Below are 9,258 nucleotides of genomic sequence, written 5' to 3'. Positions count from 1 at the left end.
GCCAAACACCAACCCCACATTTTCCAAAAATTTAAAATAATCTTTGTCTAATTTTTCACTAATTTTAAAGAATTTTTAAAAAATTTTAAATTACATTGAACGCATTTAGAATACGAATGGTCAAAAAATTTCAGAATTCCAACGGTTTTCCCGGAATACGGAAAGCCAACAGTTTCAGAAAAATGAAAAGATAAAAAAAAAATCAGAATGTGAAAGGTCAAAAGTTTTCGGAATACGGAAGGTCAAAAGTTTTTCCAGAATTCAGAAAGCCAAAAGATTTCGGGAAAACGGAAAGCCAAAAGGTTTCCCAGAAGATGAAAAGCCAAAAGGTTTTAAGAGAAAAAATTCAAAAATTTCCAGAGATGTTTTTTTTTCTCAAATCTCATAATTTTCAGGCTTTTTTTTTCCAAGCTTTTTTGAAAAAAACTCCAAAAGCTCTTTTAAAAAAAATTAAAAACTCATTTAAAAAAAATAAAAAAATAAATTTAATAAGCTTTAGTTAAAAAGCTTATATATATATTTTTTGGGGGGGAGGGGGGGCAATTTTCGCTCGGCGGGCTGCAACGCAGCGCCTTCCCTGCGTGCGCCAAAAACCAAGAGAGGGAGGGAGAGATGGAGTTCTCTCCCTTCTCCCCTCTCTCCTCTCCTTCTTCTCCATTCTATTCTCTCCCCTCCCATCTCTTCTCTCTCTCTTAATCAGAGAGATTAACATTTCATTAACTTTTAATTAACCTTTTAATCATAATTATGATTAATATTAATAAAAAATATGTTTTTTAAAAGAGATTTATACACGTGAGAGAAAAATTCAGAATTGAGAGACGAAGAGGATTCCACGCACATGGGAGAGCATTCCATGCATCATCATGCTGCCCCTTCTGAATTTCAGCAGAAAATTGGTAAAATCTTGATCGCATACCCGCGGAAAAACACGCAAAAATGTATAAAAAATACATTTTAACCATAAAATGCTCTAAAAAATTAGGAAAAAATTTCTAAAAATTCTAGAAATTTATGGAATCCATTCTACCAAAAATATCCACAATAAAATATGTGGTATTTTTGTAAAAAATTCCACTAATTCTTATTTTAAACCATAAAAAATAGAAAAAAATAGCATTAAACTCACGGAATTCCCCCGCAACAACGTCGATTCGTCCATTGAATAGTAGTAATATGCATTCCAATTGCCATATTGACGATCCACGTGTGCAAATCATCAACACAAATTAATAAAATAATATTTTTTATTAGTAAATATTAAAATTTACTTTAAAAAATTACCAAAAATTACAATAAGAAAAAAAAAATCAACAACAATTAACTAGAGATTGCTTTGATACCACTGTTATAACCCTAAGATATCTCTAGATAATTGTTATGCATAAACATGCATAAATCAAGCATAAGCTCATCCACCCGACCACCCCTGAGTCCAAGGGATGCACACATGAATTATAAATGAAATACATCATACCTCTACCTTGATGTCCCATACCATCAAGAGGTATAACTCCAATCCAATAGCATGTAGCTATACTGTGAAATGGTAAGTGAGTAGATATGGACCTCTACACAAGAGACCATAGCCTAAGCCTCCAAGCCTCCCTTGAGTGTGCCCCATGCCCCTATTATATAGGAGGTCCCTCAAGTGACTCATAGCCTAAGCCTCCAAGCCTCCAAGCCTCCCTTGAGTGTGCCCCATGCCCCTATTATATAGGAGGTCCCTCAAGTGACTCTTGACTCTCCATTTCCCATGTGTGACCCTTGGGATGCCTGACCCTAACCTTAACCCTTAAGGTTAGTCCTAACCCATGCTCCACTAGAGCTTGTTCCCATGCTCCCATGCTCATCACAAGCCTAATGTGGGTTAGCCTCCTAGTATATGCATACATAATGTGCATATAACATAGCACACATAATGTACATATAACACTAGTGTGGTCATTAATGAATAGTATGTACAACCTGCAATTATTGTAGTGTTGGTCGGTTCCCCATACATCTAAGTGAGATCTAAGTGCATGACATCCAATGGCCTTGCACCTAACATGCTTTTCATGATGTGCGAAAGCATGTTTGGTCTGCTTACCAAGTTGGCATGCTTCACATACCTTATTCATATTGCAACCTTAAACTTTGGCAAACCTGCAACAATATTTTGGGCTTGCATAGACTTCAGCTGTTGTACATTCATATGACCAATGCGCTTGTGCCATATGTCAATATCTACAATGACACCTGTTCCATGCTCAAACATAGCTGTCTTTATCTCAGGCATGTTCACATCCAAAGTAAACATCCTGCCATTTCTATTACCCTGTGCAACCAAGCAACACTTATTTTTGAAGTCTTCCATAAAACATCCTTGAGGATTAAACCTCACTTGCAGACCTTGCTCAACCATCTATCCAACAGAAACCATGTTCTTTATAATATTCGAAACATGAAGTACATCAGCCGAGTACTTCATTTTGCCATCCTGTATAGACAATGGCACTTTACCAACATGTGCAAGGGGATGCGTAGTATCATCACCTATTTCTACATATCTCTAAACCACTCAGCATGATTGGTCATGTGGTTAGAAGTGCCAGAATCCACATACTATATATCTTGAGATCCTGACACATCCGTTGTTATGGAATTAAGCATGAGCTGCATCACAAATAGCTACTCATTTCTCATCACCTCCATGTTTGCTAGATGATGCATAGTTGCCTTGCTGTAACTTCCCACTTTTAATTTCATTCTGCTTTTTGTAGTAGTCCTTTGCCATGTGTCTTGGTCCATAGTAATAGCACTCTATGCTATTTGCATTTTGATTTATTTCCCAGCCACCTCGGCCTCTTTGGCTCCCCCTGTCTCTAGACTGGCCTCTTCCACCTGTGTATGATTGTTGATGTGAATCATTGGATTGTTGTTGTCTAGAATTCTGATTTCCTTGTCGACCACCACCTTGGCCTCGACCAGGGCCTCTCCCTCTGCCTCTGCCTGAATTAGAGTAGAAGGCCTGTTCCGATGTGTTCTTTCTTTGTGAAGAAGAATCCTCACCTAAAGCCTTTTCTTCTATGATTAGCATACATATCAAGTCCTAAAAGTTGGGAATATTCTCCCTAACTATAATCGAGGTCTTGAATGGCTTGTACACTTTGCCAAGCCCATTCTGACAGACACTCACTAAATCATCATCCTCCACCGATATATTGATAGACCCAAGGGATTCAACAATGCCCTTGATCTTTAAGGCATATTCATCGATGGACATGCTTTTCTTTTCTACAGTATGCAACTTGGTACTTCAGCATAGCCTGTGTGTCACCAAATGTGACCAGAGTACATGTACATATACCCAGTATCAAGAATACATGTGCAAACCATGTCTGCACTTCCAAAATGCACTACTGCGCATGGCAATAACAAGATTTCGAGCTGAAACAGTTCTCTACTAGAACTTCCAAAAAACTGCTAAAAATACCATCAGTGACAAAACGGGGCCCGTAATGTGCCCAAAATGCGAATGTGGCTGAAAAAAAGACGTCCAATAAGACAGTATACCTGCCCTCCTGTAGTTCCGCTCCAGTGAAGACAGCTCCTGAATCGGAGATGTGTAGCTCCCAGAGCTACTAAGGGGGTGTTATACCTAAAGCAAGAAGGGGAAAGACATGATGGTGCTCTTACCCGTGTAGTACCACTTCCTTCCTTGCTTGTTCTTGCCTCTTGCTTGCCTCCTTAGCTCTCACACAAACAAGGCTCTGATACCATAAAGAGAATGTGGGGGAGAGGGAGAGCTTCAAACCCTAGCAAGCAAACACACACACACACACAAGAGAGAGCAAGACACAAGAGAGAGATGGATAGCTGAATTTTCTTCTATCTTCTTCTTCTCTACTCAGCCAACATAACATAAAGATAAGAGTATACACTATATGGGTTAGTACTCAACTACTACAACATACAAGGGTCGGTTCATAATGTGAACCCAGCTAAATGAGCTGGCGCTATAACTATGCTAGTCTCTAGTAAAACAAAATGGCTGTCACACACAGCCTATCATCCCACTGGCCGCATAGCACCCATAATCTCACCAACCATGCTAGTGGTGTAGATGCGGAAGCTATCACCCAGGCGGGTCATCAATGTTCATCGTAGCACAAGTTGAGCTCGATATCTCAACAATAATATTTATCTAAAATGCGCTGACATCACTGCTTGGCTAAAGGCTTAAGAGAGTGTTCCCATGTATACACACTTATTCATAAGAGTAGGACTATATGAGAGTTATTTAGCAGGAACACAAACACACATATAAAAGGTACACACAAGGTGGTTTACAACACTTGTTGCCTTGCTATACAACTTCCCACTTTTAATGTCATTTTGCTTTTTGTAGTAGTCCTTTGCCATGTGTCCTGGTTTGCCATAGTATAATAGCACTCTATGCTATTTGCATTTTGATTTATTTGCCAACCACCTCGGCCTCTTTAGCTCCTCCTGCCTCTAGACTGGCCTCTTCCACCTATGTATGATTGCTACTATGAATCATTGGACTGTTGTTGTGCAGAATTTTGATTTCCTTGTCGGCCACCACCTTGGCCCCTCGACCACGGCCTCTACCTCTACCTCTACCTGAATTAGAGTAAAAGGCCTGTTTCCGATGTGTTCTTGCTTTGTGAAGAAGAATCCTCACCTAAAGTCTTTTATTCTATGATCAACATAGATATCAAGTCCCGAAAGTTGGGAATATTCTCTCGAACTGCAATCGAGGTCTTGAATGGCTTGTACTCTTTGCCAAGCCCATTCTGACAGACACTCACCAAATAATCGTCCTCCACTCATACATTCATAGAACCAAGGTATTCAACAATGCCCTTGATCTTTAAGGCATATTCATTGATGGACATGCTTTTCTTTTCACATAGTATGCAACTCTTGCTTTAGCTGCAACTTCATTGCCTTTATGTTAGTCTGGAACATCTAAACCAGATTCTGCCATGCACCTGCTGGAGTGTTTGCATCCTGTATGTATCCTATCATAGTGTGTGTGACACTAATTGAAAGCCAGTACATGACTTTTATTTCACCCTGATTCCAATCCTTGAATGCCTTTATGTTTGTAGGAGTGGCATTCTCCTCAAATAACTCTGAAGGCTCCTCATTGTCTCCTTCTACATAATCCCAAAATCATTTACCCATTAGGAAATTGGTCATTCTGAACTTCCAGGCATGGAAGTTATTCTTATCTAGCTTCTCACTAACAATCCGATTAATTCTGTCAGACAAGTTTTCCTACACAGCAATCAAATAACCTGCAAACATACAACTTTTGTATGCGACCTGTAATACAACAATATCTCCCGTAATAATTGCTGCAACAGCGGTACTTCAGCATAGCCTGTGTGTCACCAAATGTGACCAGAGTACATGTACATACACCCAGTATCAACAATACATGTGTAAAACCTATCTGCACATTCCAAAATGCACTGCTGCACTGCAATAACCAAATTTCGAGCAGAAATAGTTCTCTACCAGAAAAACTACTAAAAATACCATTAGTGACGAAACTAGGCCCGTAATGCGCCCAAAATGCGAATTTGGCTAGAAAAATTATGGCCAATAAGACAATATACTTGCCTTTTAGCTCCTCTCGCGACGAAAACAGCTCCTTAATTAGAGATGTGTAGCTCCTAGAGCTACTGAGGGGATGTTATACCTAAACCAAGAAGGGGAAAGACATGATGGTGCTCTTCCCTGTGTAGTACCGCTTCCTTCCTTCCTTGTTCTTGCCTCTTGCTTGCCTCCTTAGCTCTCACACAAACCAGGCTTTGATACCATAAAGAGAATGTGGGGGAGAGGGAGAGCTTCAAATCCTAGCAACACACACAAGAGAGAGCAATGCACAAGAGAGAGATGGATAGCTGAATTTTCTTCTATCTTCTTCTTCTCTACTCAACCAACATAACATAAAGATAAGAGTACACACTATATGGGTTAGTACTCAACTACTATAGCATACAAGGGTCGGTCCAAAATGTGAACTTGAATAAATGAGCTAGCGCTATAACTATGCTAGTCTCTAGTAAATAAAAAATGGCTAGCCTGTCATCCCACTGGCCGCATATCACCCATAATCTCACCAACAATGTTAGTGGTGTAAATGCCGAAACCATCACCCAGGCAGGTCATCAGTGCACTAGTTGAGCTCTATATCTCAACAATAATATCTATCTAAAAGGTGATGACATCATTGCTTAGCTAAAGGCTTCAGAGAGTGTTCTTGTGTATTTACACTTACTCATAAGAGTAGAGCTATATTAGGGTTATTTAGGAGGAACACATACAAACACATATAAAGGTGGACACAAGGCGGACTACGAAACTTGTTGCCTTGTTGCAACTTCCCACTTTTAATGTCATTCTTCTTTTTGTAGCAGTACTTTGCCATGTGTCCTGGTTTGCCACAGTAATAGCACTCTATGCTATTTTCATTTTGATTTCTTTGCCAACTAGCTCAGCCTCTTTGGCTTCCCCTGTCTCTAGAATAGCCTCTTCCACCTGTGTACGATTGTTGGTGTGAAGCATTAGACTGTTGTTGTCCAGAATTCTGATTTCCTTGTCAGCCACCACCTTGGCCTCACCCACGGCCTCTACCTTTGCCTCTACCTAAATTAGAGTAGAAGGCCTATTCTAATGTGTTATTGCTTTGTGAAGAAGAATCCTCACCTAAGACCTTTTCTTCTATGATCATCATAGATGTCAAGTCCCAAAAGTTGGGAATATTCTCACTAACTGTTGCAATGGAGGTCTTGAATGGCTTTTACTCTATGCCAAGCCCATTCAGATAGACACTCACCAAATCATCATCCTCCACTGATACATTGATAGACCTAAGGGATTCAACAATGCCCTTGATCTTTAAGGCATATTCATTGATGGACATGCTTTTCTTTTCCACAGTATGCAACTCTTACTTTATTACCTGGCTGGCAACTTCTTTGCCTTTGTGTTAGTCTGGAACATCTGAACCAGATTCTGCCATGCACCTGCTTGAGTGTTTGCATCCTATATGTGTCTTATCATAGTGTGTGTGACACTAATTGAAAGCCAGTACATGACTTCTTGCATCTTGATTCCAATCGTTGAATGCCTTTATGTCTGCATGCAGGAATGACATTCTCCTAAGATAACTCTAGAGGCTCCTCATTGTCTCTTTCTACGTAATCCCAAAATTTTTAACCCATTAAGAAATTGGTTATTTTGAACTTCCAAGTATGGAAGTTATTCTTATCCAACTTGTCACTAAGAATCTGATTAATTCTGTTAGACATGTTTTCCTGCACCAATCAAATAGCCTACAAACAGAGAACTTCTGTATGCAACTTGTAATACAACAGTATCTCCTGTAAACTGCTGCACAACAGGGGTACTTTAGCACAGCTTGTGTGTCACGAAATGTGACCAGAGTACATGTCCCTACACGGAGTATCAACAATACATGTGCAAACCCTATCTCCACTTTCAAAATGCACTATTGCACTGCAAGAACCAGATTTCGAGCAAAAATAATTCTCTACTAGAACATGTAGAAAACTGCTGAAAATACCTGCAGTGACAAAATCGGCCCTATAAAACGCGCCCAAAACGCGAATCTAGTTGAAAAAATAACATCCAATAAGATAATATACCTTCCTTTTAGCTTCGCCATCGTGAAGACAGCTCCTCAACCGGAGATGTGTAGCTCCTAGAGCTACTGAGCAAGTGTTGTACCTAAACCAAGAAGGGGAAAGAGCTGATGGTGCTCCTACCCATGTCGTACCGCTTCCTTCCTTGCTTGTTCTTGCCTCTTGCTTGCCTCCTTATCTCTCACACAAACTAGGCTCTGATACCATAAAGAGAATGTGGGGGAGAGGGAGGGCTTCAAACCCTAGCAAGCAAAAACACACAGACAAGAGAGATCAAGACACAAGAGACAGATGGATAGCTGAATTTTCTTCTATCTTCTTTTTCTCTACTCAACCAACATAACATAAAGATAAGAGTACACACTATATGGGTTAGTACTCAACTACTACAACATACAAGGGTCGGTCCATAAAGTGAACCCGACTAAATGAGTTGGTGCTATAACTATGCCAGTCTCTAGTAATCCAAAATGGCTGTCACAGAGCTTGTCATCCCACTAGTCACATATCACCCATAATCTCACCAACCATGCTAGTGGTGTAAATGCGAAAGCTATCACCTAGGCGGGTCATCAATGTTCGCGTAGCACTAGTTGAGCTCGATATCTCAACAATAATCTATCTAAAAGGTGCTTACATCACTGCTTAGCTAAAGGCTTAAGAGAGTGTTCCCATGTATACACACTTACTCATAAGAGTAGGGCTATATGAGGGTTATTTAGGAGGAACACAAAAAAACATATAAAAGGTGCATACAAGGAGGACTACGAAACTTGTTGCTTTGCTATACAACTTCCCACTTTTAATGTCATTATGCTTTTTGTAGTAGTCCTTTGCCTTGTGTCCTGGTTTGCCACAGTAATAGCACTCTATGCTATTTGCATTTTGATTTCTTTTCCAACCACCTTGGCCTCTTTGGCTCCCCCTATCTCTAGAGTGGCCTCTTCCACCTGTGTATGACTGTTGATGTGAATCATTGGACTATTGTTGTCCAGAATTCTGATTTACTTCTCAGCCATCACCTTGGCCTCGACCACAGAATTTACCTCTACCTTTGCCTGAATAAAAGTAGAAGGCCTGTTCCGATGTGTTCTTGCTTTGTGAAAAAGAATCCTCACCTAAACCCTTTTCTTTTATGATTAACATTAATATCAAGTCCCGAAATTTGGGAATATTTTCACTAACTACAATGGAGGTCTTGAATGGCTTGTACTGTTTGCCAAGCCCATTCAGAGACAGACACTCACCAAATCATCATTCTCCACTGATACGTTGATAGACCCAAGGTATTCAACAATGCCCTTGATCTTTAAGGCATATTCATTGATGGACATGCTTTTCTTTTCACACAGTATGCAACTCGTGCTTTAGCTGCAACTTCATTGCCTTTGTTTTAGTCTAGAACATCTAAACCAGATTCTGCCATGCAACTGCTGGAGTGTTTACGTCCTGTATGTGTCCTATCATAGTGTGTGTGATAGTAATTGAAAGCCAGTACATGACTTTTCTTGCACCCTGATTCCAATCCTTGAATGCCTTTATGTCTACAGGAGTGGCATTCTCCTCAGATAAC

Source organism: Cibotium barometz, chromosome 43, assembly GCF_041138505.1.
Source record: "Cibotium barometz isolate CiBa-2024 chromosome 43, ASM4113850v1, whole genome shotgun sequence".
In the NCBI taxonomy this organism is placed as follows: domain Eukaryota; kingdom Viridiplantae; phylum Streptophyta; class Polypodiopsida; order Cyatheales; family Cibotiaceae; genus Cibotium; species Cibotium barometz.
The sequence above is the reverse complement of the archived record's forward strand: the minus strand, read 5'-3'. Positions refer to the sequence as shown.